The sequence below is a fragment of the Tamandua tetradactyla genome, chromosome 9, assembly GCF_023851605.1.
Source record: "Tamandua tetradactyla isolate mTamTet1 chromosome 9, mTamTet1.pri, whole genome shotgun sequence".
NCBI classification, from domain to species: domain Eukaryota; kingdom Metazoa; phylum Chordata; class Mammalia; order Pilosa; family Myrmecophagidae; genus Tamandua; species Tamandua tetradactyla.
This window is the reverse complement of record NC_135335.1, coordinates 37,145,116-37,167,933: the sequence shown is the minus strand read 5'-3', so window position 1 is coordinate 37,167,933 and position 22,818 is coordinate 37,145,116. Positions and strand designations below refer to the sequence as shown.

The 22,818-nt window shown below is 40.1% G+C and overlaps 1 protein-coding gene across 2 annotated transcripts in view; it reads right to left on the bottom strand.

Moving 5' to 3' along the window:
- Window positions 1-8,753, bottom strand: part of VGLL4 (vestigial like family member 4) — a 211,920-nt gene extending 203,167 nt beyond the window's left edge. The window contains exons 1-2 of one of the 2 annotated variants that reach the window (XM_077116548.1): window positions 8,501-8,753; window positions 1,525-1,654 (exon numbers count right to left, since the gene is read on the bottom strand). The gene's annotated coding sequence lies outside the window, so the exon portion shown is untranslated. The remainder of the gene's footprint in view (window positions 1-1,524; window positions 1,655-8,500) is intronic. The other variant, XM_077116551.1, reaches the window with a different exon arrangement.
- Between the last annotated feature and the right edge of the window lie 14,065 nt (window positions 8,754-22,818).

The window sequence follows — 22,818 nt, the reverse complement described above, 5'->3', positions numbered from 1 at the left end:
AGATCTCATACATGCGACTTCATGGATGAACCTTGAGTCATCATGTTGAGTGAAATAAGCCAGACACAAAAGAACAAATATTGTATGATTTCAGCTTTATGAAATACCTAGAATAAGTAAGTTCATAGAGACAAAAAGTAGATTACCAGGGCCTGGGGTGGAGAAGAACTAAGGAGTTATTGCTTAATGAGTGCAGTTTCTGTTTGGGGTGATGAAAAAATCTTGGAATGGATTGTGGTGATGGTGGCAAAATATTATATATTATGAGTGTGATTGATATCACTGAATTGTACACATGTAAGTGGTTAAAATGGGAAATTCTCTGTTGTACATATAAGTTACCACAAGAAAAATTTTTTAAAAAATAACTAAGGAGCAAACCAAATAAATGAGTAGGCTATGCATGGACCCCTGATGAGAATATGCTTCAAACCAAGGATTTCATAAATGCACCAGAGATTTATTTTTAAAATAATTAAGAACGATTAAAATAATCAAGGAGGGAGGTGAGTGAGGATAGAGAAGAAATAAGATTGACCAGGAGGTAACTATTTTTGAAGCTGTTCAATTGGTTGAAACTCATTACAGGGGGTTCATTATACTGTTCTCTACACTCTTGCGTATGTTTGAAATTTTTCATATTAAAATATAAAAAACAAGAATAAAATGAAAGTATGGTTAAGAGAGCTAAAGATGCTCCGTGGGGTGCTGTTCGCTAGTGTAGGATAGTCAGAATTCAAATCCAGACCTGGCTACAAAGTCTTCTACTGCTCAGATTTCAGAGGTTTGTCACGGGATAAGAAGGTGGAAAATAATAGACCTACCCAAGGTTAAAACATTTGCAAATGTCTAAGCAGATGCATAGTAAAACTTCTATCAGGACCAGGTATGCACATTAAGCTGTCCATAAAAAATTCATTCCCTTCCTTTCCTTAAATAGCCTTGAGAGCTCAGAAGTGAGTCCTACCTCTATCGCGACCCAAAGTGGGTCATCTGATTTTATCCTTCAACTAACTGGATGGAGTCCAGTGAAACGGGACCATTTGAGTGGTAGAAACCTGAACCTCAAGCCTTTTGCAGAATTAGATGAAGAGCTGTGCTTGAGGGCAACGTTCCAAGTTTTGGGGGTGCACCATTTGAAACCTCTCAGAGGGTGAGAGGTTGTCTGTATGTCAGCTGATTTCAAAGCATGGTTCCAAAATAGTCCCCTTAAGCAAAAACAGTTTATGGCTAGAGCAATTGCTCAGACCTCAGATCTCAGATTGGTATCAAACACTGATCCAAAGATGGATTTGTCTTCACACACGGAATTTTCTTTTAAATCCTGCAAGACCAATTCGGCTTGGCAATGTGTTCTTGCTGTCGTTTCTAGAGACAAACTTCAGTGTGCTGGGAGAGGAGATAATGAGAGCCATTTTGCAAAGAAAAGAATGTTGCAGATGTTGTGTCCAAGGCCAGCCAGAGTATGGCTACAGTTAACTAACTGTCTTTGAGTCTGAGAATGGTTTAAATTGGGGAACTTACCAAAAAAGAGCATGTGTTTTTCTTCTGAGTGTGGAATCCGGAGGAGAATACCACCTCTGAGAGAAATTCTTCAAGTTGGATGGCTATGTCTCTTTTTCTTCTTTTGCATTCAACTCTTACAAAGCATGTACTACATAAAAGCAAGGAGAAAGTGAACAAGGAAAAAGGAAGATCAGCATTTCTGGGTGCCAACCACACACAAGTCACGGTGATGAGAATTCTCATTTAATGCAGTGTGATCCTGAGCAGTACACATTACTGTCACCATTCTACAGATGAGGAGACTAAGACTCAGAGAGTGTAAAACATTTGCCGTAGTAGTGTAGCTAACTTGAGTAGGGCACAATCAAGTGGCCTGAGTCTTTGTTCAGTAATCTCTCAAGAATCCCACTAAGTTCACCCAAAAAAGACTCTTTTGATCATCTCTAAGCAGACATTGCATCTGCGCTCTTTAACCAACACTTCAATGCTGAAGGAAAAAGTCTCCTCTTAGGTAGACAGACAGAAAGACAGGAGATGGATGGACAGAAGGATGGATAGATAGAATGATGACACAAATGTGACAAAGTGTTAGAAGTTGGTGGATCTGGGTATCTGGGTGAGGGGTGTATTGGAGTTTTCTGTATGGATTTTGTATTATTCTTGCAAGTATCTGGTAAGTTTGACGTTGTTTCACATTAAAAAGTGAAAACAAAAAGAATCAATGGAATTCTCTTGGCCACTGTAGAATTTGCGTATTTTTGAAATTAAAATTAATGCATATATTGACGTATATATATTTTTAAAGTTTCTCTTGCTTTCCCAGCCCCTTGGGCTACCACATGGAGTTAGAATTTGCTGGGGTTCAAACGTCATCACTGTATTTGTCAGAAGATGAAGTCCCCGGTACATGATTACTAAGACTTTGGCATGAGAAGAGTTTAAACCTTGGCTCCACCACTTTCTAGCTGCATGGTCTCAAATACGTTCCTTAACTTGGGCAAGTTTCTACTTCCTCACATATATGATGGGGGGGTGGTTTCTACTTAGTAAGGTGGTTGCATGGATTAGAGCAGTTACATAACCAATAAAAGAGACTCTCAGTTCAAATTCTCACGTACCCCTACTGTAAACAGCACTGAATGACCCAATAAGCAGGCTAAGTTTGCATTTAGGGCACCACAATGTACAAAATTATTTTTTTAAGGATTTGATATATTTGTAAATAAGTAATCAGATTAGCCATCTTGGATGAAACCAGATCCATATCTTTTTTTTTTACATCTCTCCAGTGTTTAAAGGCTTTACAGTGTAATTGTTCCCTGCAACTTCAGAGCAAGACCTTTCCTTCTTCCTTAGAGCAGCAGGGGAAGTGGGTTTATGTTCAAAATAGATGAGGTTTCTATGCAGAAGGGAAAAAGGGGGGACAAGGATATTTTCTTCCAGAGTGGGAGAGAGCTTTCCAAAGGATAGTAAGCCGATACCTCAGGGCATTAGGTAATGTCACATCTACACTCTAGAGCTGCTATTGAAACCACAGTTCTGTCTATTCACCTTCCATGGCATGTGTCTCCCCCCCCCGCCCCCCCACACCCCTCCCCCCCCACCCACCCACACCTCCTCTTCTCCAGGACCTTCGGGTAGATCCTTGGGCTGGGCTGTGAGGGCCTCAATTTAATTAGGCCATTATTGTTCCCGCCTCCCTCCCTTCTTTCTGTCTTTGTACATTCATTGAGCACCATCTGTTTGCCATTTCGTTTTAGATATGGAGGATACAAACGAGTCTGTGCTCTCATAGAACTGATACTCTAAATGGTGAGGTGTTGGGGCGGGGGAGGCGGGGAGAGAAGCAATAAGCCAGGAAACATAATTTAAGTCATGTAACTGAAGGCAACTTAAACGAGGTCATTTAAAGTAGTGATGAGAGCCCTGAAGAAATAAAACAGGGTAACGAAACAAAGAATGACCAACTAGCACCCCTAGGGTCCTTCGACCCATGAATGGATAAACAAAGCATGGTATATGCACATAATGGAATCCTGGTCAGCCACCAAAGGACAGAGGTCCCAATACGTGTAACAAGGTGGATGAACCTTGAAGACGTCATATTGAGTGAAAAAAGCCAGTGCACAAAAGGACAAATATCGTGTGGTTTCATTGATTCGAAATAATTAGAATAAGCAAATTCATAGTCAGAATCTAGAATACAGGTTATGGGGGATGGGATGGAGACAGGGAACGGGGTGTTAAGGGTTAAAAGGGACAGGGGTTTCTATGTGAGGTGAGGGAAAGTTTTGGCAGTGGATGGTGGTGAGGGTGGCACAACATTGTGAGCACGATTAATGGCATTGAAATGTATCTGAACTTGGTGAAAAGGGGAATAATATATATAATATACATTGTAATAGAATAAGACGTTTAAAAAAATCCATGAAGCTACGCAAACAGCAAATTCAAAGTGAAACCATGGACTGCAGTTAAAAGCACAATCATAAAAATGTGCCGTCACCAGTTGTAACAAGTGTACCACACCAATGCAAGGTGATAATAATAGGGTGGTGTATGGGAATCCTGTACTGCATGACCGTTCTGTAAACCACAACTTCTCTAGTGAATAAATAATAATAATAATAAGGAATGACAGCTTACAGCTGTGGAAGGCATCATTTTGGATTGTGTGATCTGAGGAGGTGACATTTGAGCTGAGACCTGAAGGATGAAAAGGAGGCAGCCGCACAACAATCTGGGGAAAAAGATTTCCAAGCAAAAATACGAAGGCTCAGGGACGGGGACAAGTTTGCCATGTTCAAGGAAATGAGGCCAGGGTGGTAGGATCATAATGAGTGAGGAGGAGAGAGGTTTGAGATGAAGTTGGGGAAATAGTCAGAGGCCAGAGCACTTAAGGCCTTACAGACCAAGGTATGGAGTTCAAACTCTATTCTATAAGCAAAGGGAAGCCATTTGAGGGGGTCTAGGGAAAGGGGTAACATGATTTGGGGTCTTAAAAGATTCCCCTGACAGCTGTGTGGATAAAAGACTGCATAGGGTAAAGATAGAAGCAAGGAGATAGGTTAGAAGCTCTTACAACCTATCTCCTGTAAGCTAGGGGAGAGAGGATTGTGGTTCAAAATAAGATGAAAGGTTGACGATGATAATTGGGCAGATTTGAGATAAGTTTTGGAGGTGGATGTTCTAGTTAAGGTATTGCCAGTGACTGTAACAGATAAACCCCCAAATCTTGGTGATTTTTTCATATGAAGTCCAAACAGGTATCATGGGAGAGCAAGTGGCTCTCCTCCATGTGGTGACTCAAATACCCAGGATCCTTCCATTTAGTGACTGATGGCCCCTGCGGTCGCAGAGTCCTCCGTAAGATCCCCTTCACCTGGCCAACAGATAGAGAAAGAAAGCAGGGAGAAGGCACAAATGCCTCCTGACCACTTGTGGCCCACATGACTTCCACCTACATTCCACTGATGTCACATGTCCTCACCTGAATGAAGGGGGACAAGGAAGGCAGTTCCTGTATGGGAACACAAAAGAACTCTTTGGGTGTCTGCGGGCCATCTCCATTGTGGCAGAGTTGGCAGACTTTCTGGAGGATTGCATGAGGTGGGGGGTGGGGGGTGGGGGGTGGACTGGAGGGAAGACAAGTACCCAGGATAATTCCTTGACTTTCAGCCTGAGCAAAGGTGGAAGGTGGCCATGGAATGAAATGAGATGACACTGGTAGAAGCAGATTTATACCATAAGGTATTCAAGGGTTCCATCTTACATATAATTTAGTGTGAGCTCCCTATGAGACATCCAGAAGGGAACGTGAAACAGGCAGCTGGATATATGAGCCTGGAGTTCAGAGGCGGGGTTAAGGCTGAAGATTTAGATGTTGCATTTTCCCTTTACCCAGTGGCTTCTGATCCTGATGCCTCTTCTTATGGTGGCCTGACCTCCTCACTGCCCTTGACCCTGAAGGCATTATCTGCACAGGCACAACTTCACTCCACTATTAGAGATATCATGCTTGTAATTCTATTACTTATTAAATGACAGCTGTGACCATGGCACACACTTAGTCATTGAACGCAGTTTATTGAGTACTTCCTATGTACTCGACACTGGTGGTTAGTGAAAAAGACATAGGCTCTGCCTCATCAAGATAGCATTCTTGTGGGAAAAAACAAACTAAGACAGGATTAAAATATATAAAGTGCTCTGGAGAACAGGGTGAATGAGAAAGTACCAGGGAAGTTAGGGGAAAAGGAGAATTACTTGAAGCAGAGGGGCTTCTATGATAAGGTGACATTTGAGCAAAAACCTGAAGGAATTTGACGGAGCAAACTGCACGGATAAATGGGGACAGAGTGTTCCAGATAAGGGGAGCACAGTAAGTGCAAAGGCCCAGAGGCAGAGAATGCCTTGCATGTTCCAAAACCACCAATTGTGGCTGCAGTGGAGCTGGAATGCATGGTAGGGGACGAGGTCAGAGAGGTAGGGGGCGGACCATCGTGCATTAGCCAGACTAAGAGTTTTGTTTTTTTTTTCCCTAACACCTTTATGTAATTGGAGAAGGAGAGGGAAAAAAAGGAACAAAAAACTACCAACCTATTTCCTGGTGCATAAATCTCTGCAAAGAAAGCAATGCATAATCAGGAACTTCCAATGCTATTCCCAAAATGAAACACCTTCAAAGTGGGAGGATTTGCAACCCAAACAAGAAAAGGTAACCATGTCATAACACTGGGGCCCAGAATCCACAATTATTCTCAGGTGGCAGGGTTCCTTCAGAGTTAATTGCAGCCACATGTACAGGAGGGGAAAGAGGCATTTTTTTATTTTAAGCAAATGCTTTAGGAGACCTGGACACACGCTCCCCATCCCTCATGCTTGGAGCAAAAACAGCTGTGTGATTAGCCCAGTGGGATCAGAAGGTAAAAATGTGGCTACGATAAATACTGTGTTTTCTGAATTTCAACTCAAAGCCTGAGCCAGAGGCATTTTATTAGCTTGTTTTTATAAACATTATAAGAAGCTGGTTTAAATGAAAAAACATTGTCTTCAAGGAAGACACAGTTTCTGGGGCCTGTTAAATTACCTTGCTGCCTGTTGATCTACCCACTTTAGTGAGGGGTCATGAAACAAAATACGGGTGGTGGAGCCCGGGCCTCTTATCGCTGTTTTTGATCACAGCACAGCCAGGGCGGTTGGATGCTACAGTAACGACAAACATGTGGGCAGGACTTTATAGTTGGTGTTCACAAGATGTTATTCCTTAATGCTCGTGACATTTGCTCTGGTTTTGTAGGAGAGTACAGTGGGTATCTGCTTGGTTTTGGCTCTGCAGCATCAAGACACATTTCCTATTGGGGGAAACTTCTCCATTCACTGGGTCTGTAGAAGCCAAAGGGAGCCAGAGAATTCTCCCGCCCACTCCCTTCCCAGCACTCAGGAGGTGGGCAGCTGACTTAGGCTCAGCCATCTGGATGTTCCTTTCCAGGCTTTTAACCCTGAGGGGTGATTTGCTGGCCTGGTGTGGCAGCATCCACAGTCCTGGGGTGAGGTGGAAACTACTCAAGAGTGCATCGACAGATGGATGGATGAGCAAGATATGGCGTCTATACCCCATGGAATGTTGTTCAGCCATAAAAAGGCTTGAGGTTCGGATCCATGCAACAACGTAGATGGAACTTGATGTTACGTTGAAATAAATCAAACACGAAGGGAAGTGTATGATTCCACGTATATGAAATATCAAGAATAAACAGATTCATACAGACAGAAAAGAGATTAGAAGCTAGCAGGGGCAAGGGGGCAAGGGGGATTGGGGTGTTATTGCTGAATGAGTGCAGAGTTTCTATCTGAGGTGATGAAAAGGTTTTGGTGGTGGGTGGAAGGTAGCACAACATTGTGAATGCAATGAATGTCACTGAATTGTACACTTGAAAGTGGTTCAAATGAGAAATTATGAGTTGCATATATGTTACCACAATATAAAGTAAAAAAATAAAAATAAAAAAAGAATCCTGAATGGCAGTGACAGGGAGGCCCTGGTGACAGTCAAGAGCTTTGGCCCCAGCAGGAGGTTCCTGGGTACAGCCCTGGCTGACTCTCTCTGGTTCCCCCCACTCTCTGAGTCTGGTTCTCTAGGCATCTCATTTCTTCTCCTCCTCCTCCTCTTACTTCCTCCTCCTTCTCTTCCTTCTCCTTCTCCTTTTCCTTATTCTTCTTAATTATAAACTCTTCTATTTTAAAGTACTTTCAAACTTAAAAAAAAAAAGAAGTAATTCAACCCCCATACAGAGAAATCCAACATACCCCTATTCCTCAAGATATCCAGATGCACAGCTTTATTGTGCTATGTTTGTGGTCTCATTCTATCCATCCATCTCTCTCTCTCTCCCTCTCTATTCAGCCATCCATGCATGCATCTATGTATCAATCCATTTTCTGAACCCTTGACTATAGGTTGTACACATCATGCCCCTTGAACACATAAAACCACTATGTAAATTTCCTAAGAAGGACATTCACTTATGTATCCATCGTAAGTCCAGTTGGAGATATTCAATGTTGATATAAAGCTTGCAGTCTATAAACCATTTTTTCATATGTTCCAACAATATCCTTTTGAGCTTCCTCTCCTCCCTTATTAGACCCCTCCAGGGTCAGGCATTGTCTTTAATTGTCATTGTCTCTTTAGCTGCTCTTTCTCTCTCTCTCTTTTTTAATTGTGGGAACATACACATATCATAAACTTTCTCACCGCAACCTCTCCCAAGCATACCATTCAATGGGGTTAAAGGCATTCACGCTGTTGTGGGACCCTCATCACCTTCTCTCCTAGTTTGCTAGCTGCTGGAATGCGATACCCCAGAAACGGAATGGCTTTTTAGAAAAGGGAGTTTAATAAGTTGCTAGTTTACAGTTCTAAGGCCATGAAAATGTCCCTATTAAAGCAAGTCAATAAAAATGTCCAAATTAAGGCCCAACAAGAGGTTACCTTCACTCAAGAAAGGCCAGTGAAGTTCAGGGTTTCTCTCTCAACTGGAAAGGCACATGGCGAACATGGTGACATCTGCTAGCTTTCTCTCCAGGTTTCTTGTTTCATGACACTCCCCTAGGGACATTTTCCTTCTTCATCTCCAAAGGTCTCTGGCTTCATGGACTCTCATGGTTCTCGTGGTTCTCTCATGGCTCTTCAGCTCTCTCCAAAATGTCTCCTCTTTTTAAGGATTCCAGTAGACTAATCAAGACCCACCTGGAATGTGTGGAGTCACAACTCCATGGAAACCATAGAATCAAAAGTTACTACACAGTTGGGCAAGTCACATCTCCATGGGAACAATCAAAAAGCTCCCAGCCAGCAATATTGAATGAGGATTAAAGGACATGACTTTTCTGGGGTCCACCACAGATTCAAACCAGTACACTTTCCATTACTAAAATTTTCCCATCTCTCCAAACAGAAACTCTGCACCCATTTTGCATTAGCTCTCCATTCCCTATAACCCTGCCCATGGCAACCTGTACTCTAATTTCTGTCTTTATGAGTTTGCAGATTCCCCAATATTTTCTCTGTAGTTACCATGGGCATAAATTTAACATCATACATCTTTAACTACCTTGTTTGCTTTGATACAGACTTAACTCCAATAGCATACACAAACTATGCTCCCCTATCCCTCCATTTCCCACCTTTATGTACTTCTTGTCACGTAGTTCTTTTTACCTTTTTATACATTATGAGTCCCAAATCCTTGCTTTATCATTCGAGTTTATGCATTTGCGGTTTAGATCCTGTAGGAAGTGAAGAAATGTGTACAAACCAGAAATACAATAGTACTGGCCTTTATATTTAGGCGTCATTACCCTCAACAGAGATCTTATTTATTTATTTATTTAATTTATTAAACATACCAACATACAAACACAAACATTGTTACCACATGGTCATTCCATTCTACATATATAATCAGTAACTCACAATATCATCACATAGTTGTATATTCGTCATCATGATCATTTCTTAGAACATTTGCATCAATTCAGAAAAAGAAATTAAAAGAAAACAGAAAAAAATTCATACATACCATACCCCTTACCCCTGCTTTTCATTGATCACAAACATTTCAATCTACTAAATTTATTTTAACATTTGTTCCCCCTATTATTTATTTATTTATTTATTTATTTACATGGGCAGGCACCAGGAATCAAACTTGGGTCCTCTGGCTTGGCAGGTGAGAATTCTTCCTGCTGAGCCATCATGGCCCGCCCTATTTATTATTTTTAATCCATATGTTTTACTCATCTGTCCATAAGGTAGATAAAAAGAGCATCTGACACAAGGCTTTCACAATCACACAGTCACATTGTGAAATGTGACTACATTATACAATTATCTTCAAGAAACATGGCTACTGCAACACAGCTCTACATTTTCAGGCAGTTTCTTCCAGCCTCTCCATTACACCTTAACTAAAAAGGTAATATCTATATTATGCATAAGAATAATATAGAATATATATAATAATATATCCAGGATAACCTCTCAACTCTGGAATCTCTCAGCCACTGACACTTCATTTTGTCTCATTTTACTCTTCCCCCTTTTGGTTGAGAAGGTTTTCTCAATCCCTTGATGCTGAGTCCCAGTTCATTCTAGGGTTTCTGTCCCACATTGACAGGAAGGTCCACACCCCTGGGAGTCATGTCCCATGTAGAGAGGGGGAGGGTGGTGAGTTTGCTTGTCATTCAACAGAGGTCTTTATTTCTTCATGCTGCTTTGATCTTTTGTCTTTTCCTTTCAACCTGAAGAACTCTCTTTAGCATTTCTTGCAGGATGACAAATTCCCTCAACTTTTATCTGGGAATGTCTCAATCTCTCCCTCATTTTCAAAAGATAGTTTTGTCAGGTATGGAATTTTTGGTTGGCAATTTTTTGCTGTCAGCACTTCAAATATGTGCATTCCCTACCTTCTTGTCTCCATGATTTCTGATGAGAAATTGGCATTTAATCTTATTGAGGCTCCCTTGTATGTAACATATTGCTTCTCTCTTGTAGCTTTCAGAATTCTTTATCTTTGGCATTTGACAGTTTGATTAAAATATGCTGCGGTATGGATTTATTTAAGTTTACCTGTTTGGAGTTTGTTAAGCAAATTGGATATGTATACTGGCATCTTTGATTAAATTTAAGAAGTTTTCAGCTTTTATTTCTTTGAATATTCTCTCTGCCCCCTTTCTTTCTTCTCCTTCTGGTACTCCCACAATGCACCCGATGGTGTCCCATAGGTTCCCAGGCTCTGTTCACTTTTCTTCATTCTTTCTTCCTTCTGCTCTTCAGACAGGATGATTTCAATTGTGTTATCTTCAAGTTCACTACTTCTTTTTCTGCCAGCTCCAATCTTCTGTTTAACCATTTTAGGAAGTTTTAAATCTTGTTACTGTGGTCTTCAGCTTTGGTTCATTTTCATAAATTTAATCTTTCTACTGATATTCTCTTTGTGTTCATCTATTGTTGTCCTGATTTTTTTTTTGCTCTTTGTCTACATTTTCCTTTAGTTCTTTAAACATATTTTGGACCATTTATTTTTAAAGTCTTAGTCTAGTACTTACTGGATCTGGTCCTCCTCATTGATGGTTTTTAATGCTTTAATCTTCTCCTTTGTCTGGGCCATCACTTCCCATTTCTTTGTATGTTTTAAAGTGTTTTGTTGAAACCTGGACATTTTCATATACTAATGTGTCATTGTTGGAATTTAGACTCTGAGGAATCTGTTCCTTTAGCTTATGTCCAGCTAGTGTTATGACAAAGCTTTCCTAGAATGCCAAGCTTAACTATAAGAAATAAGGAAAAAAGAAAACACCTTCCCCAGTGTTTGCAGATGGATCTGTGCCAGTGCATGCCTTGGGAGTATTACCATACCATGAGTTTACAGACTATCTCAAAGCCAAAGTGGAGGGGCTGCCATGACAATTGTCTTGGTTGTGAGCATGGAGCCCTGGGGATTCCCCTGTTCACACAGATACAAATGTCCCCTTTTCCTAGGAGACAGTTTCCTCACAGTCCCAAGTACTGCACTGTATATCCAAAGCCAGCAATCCCTTGCCCCACACAGCCGCTTGACGGCTCTTCCATGGTGTTCGTAGGAGAGTTCTGTGAACTGCTTTCTATAAGAAGGGCAAGTTCTGGTATGATGAGTCTCTCAGGCTGTCAGCAGAGAGTTTAGGTCACACATACATGCTTCCAGTATGTGCACAAGACTTACTCTGTTCCCTTGGAACCCCAGTTCCCAGGAGCAGAATAAGCCTCACACACAAACCAGACTTTACACTGGGAGCTGGCTTCGTGTGGAGCTGATGAATGGTATGGACGGAACCAGCAAGGATACCAAAAGAACCTGCTGCATTTTTTTAAAACTTTTAAAAAATTGTACAATATAACATTTATACAAAGCAAAGAAATGAAAAAGCAATAGGTTTCAAAGCACTCTTCAACAAGTAGTTACAGGACAGATCTCAGAGTTTGTCATGGGCTACCACACCATCACTTCAGATTTCTCATTCTAGTGGCTCCAGAATATAGGAGGCTAGAAGGAATAAATTTCTTTTATCGTCTTTTAAGTAGCCTTTTTCTTGATTAATGGCTCACCTTGTTGCTTGTATTTCTTTAACTGTTTTCTGGAGCTTTGAGAAAGATATTTCTGCCAATTCTAGCTGGTTGTTCAATGCTTCTGTGGGAGGATGGAGACCCAAAGTATCTCACTCTACCATGCTGACTGGGGTGGGGTCGTCCCATTCATTTTTTAGCCACCTAATATTCATCCAATAAACTCTACTTCTACTTATATTAACCAGAGACCATTTCTGTTGTCCGTAACCCACTGGAACCCCAACTTAATCTTAAATAGTTTGCAGATCCCTGTTAAAGAACAAAATTTCTCCTGAACTTCAGAGTCATAAATTATTTTTTGTTCTAATGTAGTTCACATATGGACAAACATAAAACTAACTATAAATTCCCTTGAGGCTCGTAGCTTCTGGACAACTATAAAACACAAACACATTTGCAAGCTAAATACAATCAATACCACAAAATCAGCAATGTTGAAGTTAACATTCATTTAATAGGACATCTGATGTTGTTTGGGCAGAGCTAGGTAGCTGTTAGGAACGTGAGTAAAAACTGCTGATATGCGCATGTGAGGTTTTTTGAGTTTTTTTGCTACCTTGTGTCATGTGCCAGTTGATGAGTTAACTCTTTCACCTCTTCTCTCCATTCAAACCACTGTGACTCCTTCATCAATCAGCTTGCCTTGAGGTCATTTGCTCTTTACTTTTCAGGGATGCATCAATCACAAATGAAGTGTGCTGCTATTCTTTTGTCATTGGCCAGGAAAATTAAAGCTGTTTGTGGTAGTTAGATTCGGTTGTCAACTTGGCCAGGTGAAGGTGCCTCATTATACTGCTGTGGACATGAGCCAATGGCGTGTGAACCTCATTTGTTGTTGATTACATCTGCAGTCGGCTAGAAGGCATGCCTGCTGCAGTGAATGATGTTTGATTTAATTGGCTGGTGCTCAAATGAGAGAGCTCAATGCAGCACAGCCAAAGCAGCTCAGCATACCTCATCTCAGCACTCGTAGCTCAGTCCAGGTCTTTGGAGATGCAGAAAGGAATTATCCTGGGGAAAGTTGCTGGAACCCTGAGGCCTGGAGAGAAGGCCAGCAGAGATCGTCCTGTGCCTTCCCATGTAAGAAAAAACCTCAGATGAAAGTTAGCTGCCTTTCCTCTGAAGAACCATACCTTAACTAAATAAATCCCCTTTTATTAAAAACCAGTCCATCTCTGATATGTTGCGTTTTGACAGCTAGCAAACTAGAACGCTGTTCCACTTAGAACCAAGGCTATTGTAAATAAGGAGACATGCAGGGTCCAAAATCAGTGAGAAGGGATCATCAAGATGGCCCAATATTTTCTTATTAATTTTTTAATTATAAACTTGAAAAATACTAATTAAAATACTCTCCTAGAAAAGTCATAAATTCCTAGGACTATATCTGTAAAACCCAGTTTATAATAGTGGCAAAGTATTGAAGAGCATAAGCTTAAAGTTAAAAAAAATAATCCTGGTTTGAATCCCAGCCTCATCCCTTATTAGTCTTGGGATCATACGTGAGTTATTTCATCTCTCTGAGCCTTAATTTCCTTACCTATAATGCAACAATATCTACCATTCAGCACAGTTGTATGTATTTAGGAAGATGATGTGTGTATAACAACTCAATAAATGATGCTAATTATTGTTATCCATGTTTTCATTGGCGTTCAGATTCGTTAATGTACTTGCCCTAGTTCAGACAGTGAGTTGGTCACAGAGATAGAACTGGAACCCAAATTCCCTTAACTTCTAGAGCTTTATTTATTTATTTATTTATTCTTATTAGAGAAATTGGGCATTTACAGAACAATCATGCACAAAATACAGGATTCCCCAACAACCACTTGCCTTGGTGTGGAACATTTTTTACAACTGATGGCATGTTTTTATAATTGTACTGTTTGCTATGGCCCATGACTTAACCTATGGCTCTGTCAGGTAGTTCCATGGATTTTTTTCATCTAATTTTTTTTAATGAAAGAAGTTGTAGGTTGAGACTTCCGGGTTAAGATGGCGGCTTAACAACGTGCACGTTTTAGTTCATCCTCCAGAACAACTACTAAATAACCAGAAATAGTACAGAACAGCTCCTGGGGTACTGTCAGTGACCAGACACACAACGTACCCCAGTCTGGACCAGCTGGACCGGCTGCAAGCACCCCCCCAGAACCGTGAGTTCCCAAAGCTGCGGCGGCCAGCGCCCCTCCCCGACAGGACGCTTCCCAGAGGGGAAAGGAAAGGACTTTACCAGCAGCAGGGACTGGGCACAATCAAACGCCAATTGTGGAACTAATTAACAAATTCTGACTACTAAAAATAGGCCCCCAGCTTAGGTGAACCTGATCAAAGTGGAGGTTGCTCATTTTTGCCCCGGTGCCAAGGGCGCAGGACTGACAGAAAAAGGGGGAAAAAAAAGAAGGAAACAGAGGTTTTTGTGGCTGTGTATCTACAAAGGCTTGACTGCCTCTGGATACAGCGGCAGGACTTTTCAGGCTGCAACTACCCCAGACATAGGCAGAAGTGAGCTCTTTTGGGGGCTTGTCTGGAGCCTGTGCCTTCCCCAGGGGAGGGGTGAAACCCAACTCAGGTGGAATCCCTCCCTCAAGGAATTCAGACACCAGGGCTTGGTAATTTGAAGCCATTAAAACCAGCCTACAACCTCTCCTCTGCCTCCACCATGCCCCCAGCAGGGAGAGTCTGCCAAAGTTAAAGGTACCACATCATCTTATGCTGATGGGACCTGCAGTCAGACAAGCGCCACACACAGGGCAGGATAAGAAAAACAGAGTCCAGAGACTTCACAGGAAAGTCTTTCAACCTGCTGGGTCTCACCCCCAGGGAAAACCGATGCAGGTCACTCTTTCCTCCTAATAGGAGGCCAGTTTGGTCTGGGAAAATCTGGCTGGGGTCTATAATATCTAAGTAGACCCTCCTAAGTGTGGGGTGGGGGAAAAGGCACCACACAAGCAGGGCAAGAAACAAGAAAACAAGAACTGAAAAATTTTCCTCTGTTAGACAAAACTTAAGCTAAAGGTCCAGATAAAGCTGAACAGAATGTCAAAGAACAGATAGACCACAAATTCATCCAGCAAGAAAACCCTAGATAAACGAAGTGAAAGCAATCTTCAGAATAAACTAATTAAGGTAATTAAATGCCTAGACACCAGCAAAAAATAACAAATCACACTAGGAAAATTGAAGATATGGCCCAGTCAAAGGAACAAACCAACAATTCAAATGACATATAGGAGCTGAAACAATTAATTCAGAATGTACGAACAGACATGGAAAACCTCATCAAAAAACAAATCAATGAATTGAGGGAGGATATAAAGAAGGCAAGGAAAGAACAAAAAGAAGAAACTGAAAGTCTGAAAAAACAAATCACAGAACTTATGGGAATGAAAGACACAGTAGAAGAGATAAAAAAAAACAATGGAAACCTACAATGGTAGATTTCAAGAGACAGAACATAGGATTTCTGAACTGGAGGACAGAACATCTGAAATTCGACAAGAAACAGAAACTACAGGGAAAAAAAAGGAAAAATATGAGCAGGGACTCAGGGAATTGAAAGACAATATGAAGCGCATGAATGTACATGTTGTGGGTGTCCCAGAAGGAGAAGAGAAGGGAAAAGGAGGAGAAAAACTAATGGAGGAAATTATCACTGAAAATTTCCCAACTCTTATGAAAGACTTAAAATTACAGATCCAAGAAGTGCAGTGTACCCCAAAGAGAATAGATCCAAATAGACATACTCCAAGACATTTAATAATCAGAATGTCAGAGGTCAAAGAGAAAGAGAGGATCTTGAAAGCAGCAAGAGAAAAGCAATCCATTACATACAAGGGAAGCCCAATAAGACTATGCGCAGATCTCTCAGCAGAAACCATGGAGGTGAGAAGACAGTGGGATAATATATTTAAATTATTAAAAGAGAAAAACTGCCAACCAAGAATTCTATATCCAGCAAAACTGTCCTTCAAAAATGAGGGAGAAATTAAAACATTTTCAGACAAAAAATCACTGAATCACTGAGAGAATTTGTGACCAAGAGACCAGCTCTGCAAGAAATACTAAAGGGAACACTAGAGACAGATGCGAAGACAGAAGAGGGAGGTGTGGAGAAGAGTGTAGAAAGGAAGACTATGAGTAAAGGTAAAAAGAAGGAAAATTAGATACGACATATAAAATCCAGAAGGCAAAATAGTAGAAGAAAGTACTACCCATGCAGTAATAACACTGAATGTTAATGGATTAAACTCTCCAATCAAAAGACATAGTCTGGCAGAATGGATTAAAAAACAGGACCCATCTATATGCTGTCTCTACTCAAAGGACACGAGGCCAAGGACACAAATGGACATTTACACACCAATGTTTATAGCAGCATTATTAACAATTACCAAGAGATGGAAACAGCCAAAATGTCCATCAACAGACGGTTGGCTAAACAAACTGTGACATTTACATAAGATGGAATATTATGCAGCTGTAAGACAGAATAAAGTTATGAAGTATGTAACAACATGAATGGACCTTTTTACATTATGCTGAGTGTGATTAGCCAGAAACAAAAGGACAAATACTGTATGGTCTCACTGATATGAACTGACATTAGTGAATAAACTTGGAATATTTCCTTGGTAACAGAGACCATCAGGAGATAGAAATAGGGTAAGATATTAGGTAATTGGAGCTGAAGGGATACAGATTGTGCAACAGGACTGAATATAAAAACTCAGAAATGGACAGCACAATATTACCTAACTGTAATACAATTATGTTAAAACACTGAATGAAACTGCATATGAGAATGATAGAGGGAGGAGGGCTGGGGCATAAATGAAATCACAAAGAAAGATAGATGATAAAGATTGAGATGGTGTAATCTAGGAATGCCTAGAGTGTATAATGATAGTGACTAAATGTACAGATTAAAAAATGTTTTTGCATGAGGAAGAACAAAAGAATGTCATTACTGCAGTGTGCTGAAAATAGATGGTAATTAATACTTTAAAATGTCACCTTATGTGTGAGACTAAAGCAAAAAATGTTTGTTTGGTACAAATCTATACTTTGACTAGTGCATCTCCTAATATAACTTATGTAGATAGTTGATTGAACACCTTAAGTACATGGAACTTTGTATAGGACATGAGATTTTGTTGATTTGTCCAGAGTGATGCCCTGATGAATCCCAAAGTGATTTGATCAGTGAGTGGAAAAGTATTTGCAAAGTTCCCTTCGGAGAATGGTGAGAACTGGGGAAAACTCAACTTCCCCAAGTTGAATTCTTGATATTCTCACAAGCAGTGTGGACAACCAAAGCTATAGGCTGAGCCCCCAGTCTTGGGGTTTGTTCATATGAAACTTAACCCCACAGGGGATAGGTCAAGCGTGCTTAAAATGAAGCCTAAGAGTCACCCCCAAGAGAACCTCTTTTGTTGCTCAGATGTGGCCTCTCTCTCCAGCCAACACAGCGAGCAGACTCACCATCCTACCCCTGTCTACATGGGACATGACTACCAGGGGTGTGGATCTTCCTGGCAGCGTGGGACAGAAATCCCAGAATGAGCTGAGATTCAGCATCAAGGGATTGAGAAAAACTCTAGAATGAGCTGAGACCCAGCATCAAGGGATTGAGAAAACCTTCTCGACCAAAAGGGGGAAGAGTGAAATGAGACAAAGTGTCAATGGCTGAGAGATTCCAAACAGAGTTGAGAGGTTATCCTGGAGGTTATTCTTATGCATTAAGTAGACATCACCTTGTTATCCAAGATGTAATGGAGAGGCTGGAGGGAACTGCCTGAAAATGTAGAGCTGTGTTCCAGTAGCCATGTTTCTTGATGATGATTGTATAATGATATAGCTTTCACAGTGTGACTGTGTGATTGTGAAAACCTTGTGTCTGATGCTCCTTTTATCCACCTTGTCAACAGATGAGAGGAACATATGGAATAAAAATAAACAATAGGGGGAACAAATGTTAAAATAGATTTAGTTTGAAATGCTAGTGATCAATGAAAGAGATCAGTAAGGGGTATGGCCTGTAAAATTTTTTTTTTCTGTTTGTTATATTTTTCTACTGTCTTTTTATTTCTTTTTCTGAATTGATGCTAATGTTCTGGGAAATGATCATGATGATGAATATGCAACTATGTGATGATATTGTGAATTGCTGAGTTTATGTGTTGGGAATGTTTGTGTTTCTTGTAATTTTTTTAATTAATCAAAAATTAAAAAAAAATAAGTTGTAGGTTTACAGAAAAATCATGTAAAAATTACAGGATTCCCATATACCCCCTATTATTAGCACTTTGCATTACTGTGGTAGCGTTGGTAGAATTGGTGAAAGAATATTAAAACTGTAGTATTAACTATAGTGCATAGTTTACATTGTGCCTTTCTTTCCTATATAACACCCTCTCATTTTACACTTTGATTAGTATGATACATTTGCTATTATTTATTAAAGGACATTTTAATGATAATGATAATTATCCTTAAATATAGTCCATCGTTTACAATAAGGTTCACGGTGATATACAGCCCTATGTTTTATCTTTTCGTTTTTATTCTATATACTATATTCTATATTCTATATTCTATATACAACCTAAAATTTCCCCCTTTTAACCACATTTAGATATATATTTCAGTGCTGTTAATTACAGTCACAATGTTTTACTACCATCACCATCATCCATTACCAAAACTTTTCCATCATCCCAAATGGAAATTCTGTACATTTTACCCTACCTCCATCCCATCCCCTGGGAACCTATATTCTTTCTAGATTCTGACTCTATGAATTTGCTTATTCTAATTATTTCTTATCAGTGAGATCATATAATATTTGCCCTTTTGTATCTGGCTTATTTCACTCAACATAATGACTTCAGGGTTCATCCATGTTGTCAAATGTATCAGGACTTCATTCCTTTTCATGGCAAAGTAATAGTCCATTGTGTGTTTGTGTGTGTGTGTGTGTACCACATTTTGTTTATCCATTTATTTGTTGACGGTCTCTTGGGTTGCTTCCATCTTTCAGCAATCATGCATAATGCCATTGGGAACATCAGTGTGAAAATGTATTTTTGAGTCCCCGCTTTCAATTCTTTGGGGTATATACCTAGTAGTGGGCTTGCTGGGCCATATGGTAATTCTCTACTTTCTGAGGAACTGCCAAACTGTCTTCCGCTGTGGCTGCACCATTTTGTATTACCACCAGCAATGAATGAGTGTTCCTTTTTCTCCACATCCTGTATAATATTTGTAATTTTCTTTTTTTTTAATAGTAGCCATTGTTATAGGTGTGAAATGGTATCTCATGGTTTTGATTTGATTTCCCTAATAGCTAGTGATATTGAGCAACTTTTCATGTGCTTTTTAGCCACTTACTTGTCTATTCTCTTTGGAGAAATGTCTATTCAAGTCTTTTGCCCATTTTTATATTGGGTTTTTGTCTTTTTATTACTGAGTTGTAGAGTTTCTTTAAATATTCTGGATATTAAGTTCTTATTGGATATGTAGTTTCTAAATATTTCCTCCCATTGAGTAGGTTGTCTTTTCACTTTTGTGATAAAATTCTTTGATGTACACAAGTTTTTAATTTTGATGATGTTCCATTTATCTATTTTTTTTCTTTTGTTGCTTGTTCTTTGGGTGTAAAGTCTAAGAAACCATTGCCTAACGCAGGATTCTGAAGTTACTTCCCTATGTTTTCTTCTAGGAGATTTATGGTCTTGGTTCTTTTTGTTTGTTTGTTTGTTTGTTTGTTTTTTGTTTTTTAGTCTTATACTGCTAATATTTTATTTTCTCATTTTAAAGCTTCTGTGTAGAAACTATTTGTGCTGTTTTAAAGACTCCCTTTACCCCTTCTCTAGTTGTTGTCTTGGTTCTTATATTTAAGTCTTTGATGCATTTTTGTAAATGATATGAGATAGGGGTTCTCTTTCGTTCTTTTGCATATGGATATCCAGTTCTCTCAGCACTATCTGTTGAAGAGACTATTCTTTCCCAATTCAGTGGACTTTGTAGCCTTGTCAAAAATCAATTGGTCATAGATGTAGGGATCTATTTCTGAATTCTCAATTTGATTCCATTGGTTGATATATCTATTTTTGTGCCAGTGCCATGCTGTTTTGACCACTGTAGCTTTGTAATATGCTTTAAAGGCAGGAAGTGTGAGTCCTCCAAATTTGTTCTACTTTTTCAAATTTTCAAAGGCAAATTTGTTCTACTGATTCATGGGCCTGGGCCTTCAAAATAAATTTGACAACTGCCTTCTCCAGTTTCTGCAAAGTAGGCTTTTGGAATTTTGTTTGGGATTGCTTTGAATCTGTAAATTGTTTTGATAATCGTTTAATTTTGATCCCTCATGTACTGAGTAGTGTGGTGTCCCTAACAGAATTTGCCTATCTTTTAGGGCTCTGCTCATCACTTTGAGCTGCTTTATCTCTGGTATTTATACCCTCCAGGAAATCACTTCATTCCCAGGTTATTTCCATTAATGATTCTCCTAAAAACTAATCACATTGTTCTCCTATTTGGAAACTTTTGTCTGTTCCCCATTCCTCAGACCAGTAGTTCTCAAAATGGAGTCCCCTGTCCTTCATCATTACCTGGGAACTTATTGGGGATCCCTGGAACAGCAGAATCAGCCTCACCTGGAACTTGTTAGAAATGCAAATTCTTAGGTCCCACCCCAGACCTACCACATCAGAAATTCTAGGGATGGGGCTGGGCATCCGTGCTTTAACAAGTCCTCCCGATGGTCCTAAGCACACTGTAGTCTGAGAAGCACTGCTTTTTAGGATAAAATTCCGAATCCTTAGCATGATACTCAGTTCTTCCTGTTTCGGTTCCAGACACTTCTCCCAACACTCCTGAAAATATTTTACGCATTAACAACCTAGACTTTCCTCTCTACCCTACACATGATAGCCCCTTTTATTGCCTCTTTGCCTTGGGACTCACAGTGCAGTTCCCTCTACTAGGAGTTCCTTTGAGATTCAGCTCCCTCTATCCAGTCTTCCCCACATGTTCCAAGGCTGAACTGTGTGCCTCTGGAGGCTGTAGGTCATACTTTTATTACTACACTGCTTACTATGTTGTATTGTCACTAACTAGGTACATGCTTGTCTCCCTGTCTAGTTGACTAGGTCTTTGTGTTCCAGACTGTAGTTGCCAGTCAATATCCATTCTCCTCTACCCCTAACAAGTGAATCCTGGTTTCCCAGGTCCCTTGTAGACAGGAGGGGTCATGTAACTGAACTCTAGGCCATGACATGTAAGCACAAGATGGTAGATTCAGCTTACAGGAAGGTTCTCTAGGAATGATGCCGTGAGATCTTGCCAGTTCAGCTGTAGTTGCTCTATTTCTTTCCTCCATCCACTGGGCTGCAAGTGCCCATCCTGCCATCATGTGCTGAGCTTAAAAATGGAAGACCACGCTAAGGATGGTGAGGCAAAAAGACAGAAGGCGTGTGGGATATGGGTGACATTGTGAGACCACGCCAACAGCACTGGACCTTTGTCCCCAGACTTCAGGTTACATGAAATTCAAATAACCCTTTTCTTATTGAAGCCATTGCTTTTCTTCCCCTGAAGATCTGACAACACAGTCTTTCAAAGGCTCAGTTCAATTTTATTCATTGCTCAATCTATATCACCAGCCACAGAGTCTAATTCATAACAGATGCTTAATACATGTTTGTTGAAGGAATGAGAGAATGAATCTTTCCTTGATACTTCTGCTGCAAGAAAAATCAGAGCTCATATATTGGGCCTAAAATTGCTTTCCTGGAAATTCTGGGAAACCATAGCATGCAGAAAAAGGACGACAGAACTTTTGAATTTTATTTTAAATTAAAATGTCACAGTTGTAACCTAAACCAGGATGACATTAGCCATCCATTGGACAGAAACTAGGTGCTAAATGAAGACATGTGTGACCCCTCTTAAAAATCCCTCAGTAGGTCCCCTTGGCTCTTAAAGTCCCAAATTTCTAGTGTTTTCTGACTGTCCACTGCTTTTTTAAAATTGACGTAATTTTAGATTCACATGCAGTTGTCAGAAATAACTCAGGCAAATCTGATGTAGCCTCTGCCCAGCTCCCCCAATGTTACATCTTGCAAAACCGTAATACAATATCACAATGGGACATTGATATAATTCACCAATCTTATTCCCCACTTTGGCTTACACTCATTTGTGTGTGTGTATGTGTATTTAGTTCTATACAATTTTAGGCTCCTGTACCCACAACCATGGTCAAGATGCAGAATAGCTGCATTGCTACAAGCACTTCACGTGGTCCTTTTATGACCATACCACCTCCCTCCTGCTGGGCAACCCGCTTCTTTTCCCCAGCTTCTGGTCTGGCACCCACTAATCTGTTCTCCACTTCCAAAATTTTAATCATTAAAAAATGTTACATAAATGGGATCATATAATATATAACCTCTGGGGACTGGCTTTTTCACTAGGCATAATTCCTTAGAGATGCATCCAGGTTGTGTTTATCAACAGTCCATTCCCTTCATTGTTAAGTAGTTTCCTTGATACAGATGAGCCACAGTTTGTTTAACCAGTCATCTGTTGAAGGACACCTGGGTATTTCCAGTTTTGGGCTATTGCAATTAAAG